The 2,541-nt window shown below is 54.4% G+C and overlaps 1 pseudogene across 1 annotated transcript; it reads left to right on the top strand.

The window, feature by feature from the left end:
- Positions 1-242: 242 nt before the first annotated feature.
- On the top strand, positions 243-950 carry LOC309566902 (integrase/recombinase xerD homolog; annotated as a pseudogene). The gene has a single exon. The product of its transcript is annotated as an integrase/recombinase xerD homolog (transcript).
- Positions 951-2,541: the final 1,591 nt, after the last annotated feature.

Below are 2,541 nucleotides of genomic sequence, written 5' to 3'. Positions count from 1 at the left end.
CGTTTCCAGTGGACCGAGTTTCGCGTGTTGGCGCCGGCAGCGGAGCAGCATGGGATTCCCTGTCCGCGGGATTTGTGGACGGTCCCCTTGGAGGAGCTGCGATTTTGATTCGGCGGTCACTGTCCCCTGCGACTTGGGAGGCGTATGTCAGGGCGTGGGCGGAATGGTGTTCCTTTTTGGAGGAGGTAGGGGGGACAGATTTGGGGGTGGATGTGTCCGCTCTGGTGCTTTACTTTGTGTGTATGGATAAAAAACTGGCAGGCATGGCCTTTTGGTTCAAGTTGACAGGGGGGGTGGATTTCACCAAGGCTTTTCACGTGCGGCAGGCATTGAAGGGGTACCGGAAGTGAAACCGGGGCCGCGATTCCCGGCCTCCGGTGTCTTTTTCAGTGTTGGGTGTCATTTTGGGAAAACTGGGCTCTATCTGTTCGTCATCCTATGAGGGCTTGCTGTTCAGGGCAGCCTTCCTGTTGGCTTTCTTTGGGGCCTTCCAGATTGGTGAACTGGTTAGTCCATAGACAAGGGTGGCTGGGGGGCTTCTGCTGGAGGACATCGTGCGCACGGCGTCCTCAGTTCGGATTCGTCTCCGAAGGTCCAAAACGGACCAGGTGGGCAGAGGTAAGTGGGTGGAGCTGTTTCGGGGCAACGGAGCTGATGTTTGCCCGGTGGGGGCTCTGGAGCGTTATCTTCAGGTTCGGCCTGCGGTTGGTGGTGCCTTGTTGGTTCACTTGGACGGTTCTTGCCTGTCCAGGTTTCAATTTGTGGCGGTGTTTAGGAAGTGTTTGCTGGCCGGGGGCTTCGACCCGGCGGCTTATGCGTCCCATTCTTTTCGCATCGGGGCGGCCACGGAGGCGGCCCGTTGGGGTTTGGGAGAGGACGTGGTTAGGCGCATTGGGCGGTGGGAGTCACATAGGTTCCGGTCCTACGTCAGGCCCCACCTGGTGCAGTAGCCTCTGCAGAGGGGTTATATGGGCCTGTTTGTGTATGTTTTCTGCGTATTTTTCGTGTTTGTTTGGTTGTGTGGTGTGTGTGCTTTGGGTGTAGGGTGCACTGTCTTTGTTTCTTTTGCAGGTGTCCGGCAGTGTCTGATTTGGATCCTCGGCCATTCGTATGTCTTCTGGGGGGCCAGGCGGGTGGAGGTCAGGCCTAATGGTAGACAGTTGGGAGTTCCCCGGGAGGATGGCAGGGTTAGGTGGATAGGTGTGCCTGGCATGCTGTGGAGCAGGGTCGTGCCGGAAGTCTCCCGCTTTGCCAGGTTGGACAGGGCCCCGGATATCCTTGTTTTGCATGTGGGCGGGAATGATTTGGGTCTCCGCTCTATGCGTGAGCTCATTCGGGATGTGATGTTCGACTTTTTGAGGCTTCGCACTTCCTTCCCTGATATGCTGGTGGTGTGGTCCGACATTGTGGCCCGCACTTCGTGGCGGTCGGCTCGTTTAGTCGACAAACTTAATAAGGCCCGGATTAAAGTGAACAAGGAGGTGGGGAGATTCGTCAGCAGGAATGGTGGCCTGGTGGTGCGGCATTTGGAGCTGGAGAGCGATACGTGGCAGTTCCTTCGTGGGGATGGGGTCCATCTCAATGCTATTGGCACTGACCTGTGGTTTTTGGGTTTGGAGGACGGGATCCACCGGGCCTTGAGGGTGTGGAGGGGGGCACAAGTGTAAGGGGTCACACTTGTGGCACTCTGGCGGTTTGGGGTCCTTGACAGGGGTTCAGCAAACTGGTTTTTGGGAAAAATGGTGGGGACCCATCCGAGGTATGGCGTCCTCTAAATTGTACAGGTGGGGTGTCTGGGTCGGCTGTGTTAGTCCCCGAGGCGGTGCTTAGCGGCTGGGGAAGTGACCAAGCCAAATGGTGACCCAGACACAGAAGTTGGTTTTTACATGGTACTGTCAAGGACCACAAACATAGATCTGGGTTATTGTTATTATTATTATTGTTATATTGTTATTTCATAATTTTCTATTTGTTATTTAATAAAAGGCCATGTCGGCCATTTTTACTCCAAGACGAGTAGTGTGTTTTGTATATAGTCTAAGTGGGTGTGGGTATTGGGGAGTTAGGGGTGTTTTTTGTAGTCCAGCACGGGAGCTCTGATCTACCCAGATCAAGACATGCCCGGCGACAGGAGAGAAAGGACTAAGCATAGGGCATACATGAATGGGTGAGAAAGGGAAGCGTGCAGTAAAGGTCAAGTGGGGGACAAAAGTAGGTGGGCTAACAGGGGGGCACTTACCTTATTGGTCAGTTGTCCAGGCAGGGGGTGGAGAGGTTGAAATATAGGTCCAGGGTAGGAGGGGTCAGGTCAATCCTGAAGGAGAAAGCGTGGAAGAAAAGTCCCTCCCTCCCGCCCCTTTTTTGGTTTGTCAGTGGGGTTGTTGCTTTTTGGGGTGTGTTATATTTTTGCTGCTGAAGTTGGCGGTTTGGGGTCCTTGACAGGGGTTCAGCAAACTGGTTTTTGGGAAAAATGGTGGGGACCCATCCGAGGTATGGCGTCCTCTAAATTGTACAGGTGGGGTGTCTGGGTCGGCTGTGTTA

This window comes from Pelophylax lessonae (assembly GCF_965119305.1).
Source record: "Pelophylax lessonae genome assembly, chromosome: 11".
Lineage (NCBI taxonomy): Eukaryota > Metazoa > Chordata > Amphibia > Anura > Ranidae > Pelophylax > Pelophylax lessonae.
The sequence above is the reverse complement of the archived record's forward strand: the minus strand, read 5'-3'. Positions and strand labels throughout refer to the sequence as shown.